Source organism: Montipora capricornis, unplaced genomic scaffold, assembly GCF_036669925.1.
Source record: "Montipora capricornis isolate CH-2021 unplaced genomic scaffold, ASM3666992v2 scaffold_473, whole genome shotgun sequence".
Taxonomy (NCBI): Eukaryota; Metazoa; Cnidaria; class Anthozoa; order Scleractinia; family Acroporidae; genus Montipora; species Montipora capricornis.
Window position 1 is genome coordinate 44,237 of NW_027180210.1, and position 764 is coordinate 45,000.

At 36.4% G+C, this 764-nt stretch overlaps 1 protein-coding gene across 4 annotated transcripts in view; it reads right to left on the bottom strand.

The window, feature by feature from the left end:
* Nucleotides 1–345: 345 nt before the first annotated feature.
* LOC138036240 (centrosomal protein of 104 kDa-like) overlaps nt 346–764 on the bottom strand; it is a 43,356-nt gene continuing 42,937 nt past the window's right edge. For all 4 annotated transcript variants that reach the window (XM_068882584.1, XM_068882586.1, XM_068882588.1 and 1 more), the window contains exon 38: nt 346–764. This exon is cut by the window's right edge and continues 1,032 nt beyond it. The gene's annotated coding sequence lies outside the window, so the exon portion shown is untranslated.

A 764-nucleotide genomic window follows, 5' to 3' on the forward strand; every position in this document is an offset into this window, starting at 1 on the left:
TTTAGCAACCCTGCAAAGTTTCAGCATATCAGGTGTAATATCAGTTGAGAAAATATAAGTTAAAAAGTGAAAAATTTAGACGTTTGTACGACTGGGGGTATGGAGTATACCCCCATTCACACAAACGTCTGCAAATTTGTCAAATTGCAACTTCATTTCTTAGCTGATATAATACCTAATATGCTGAAACTTTGCAGGGTTACTAAAATTAAGTCCGGTTATCAGTTTTTCATTCAGTTCAATTTTAACTACTAGCGTGCTAGTTTTTGAACAAGGGCACTTGTCAAGGAAAAACCTGTCATATTTTCCCATTTACACTGCCAAGGAAAACTTGTCAAGGAAAACTTGCTAGTGTAAATGGGGCTTTATTAGGAAATCTTTGATGACGTCATTGTTTACATTCTGTTTAATTACATTTTTAACATCTGAGTTTGCACACAGAAGGCATCACGCAATTTACAAATCGACTTCTAAAGGTAAAAGAACTTGTGAAAGTTAGTTAAATCTCAAATCTTTGATAACCAGCCAGTTAATAGCCATCAAATACTGATACATTCTTGGGTGGCAAAAGCGGTACTGATCCCATACAGTGTGTAAAATATCGAATTTTCAACGCATCATTGCGTAGAGATGATAGGGCGTTTTCACCTGACGTCACGACAGCCATGTTGGTGTTCCAAAACAAAGAAATGGCAGCCATGATGGCGTACCAAACTAATCCTCCGGGAATTGAACTCTATTTTTATGCAAATACTATCTTTTGT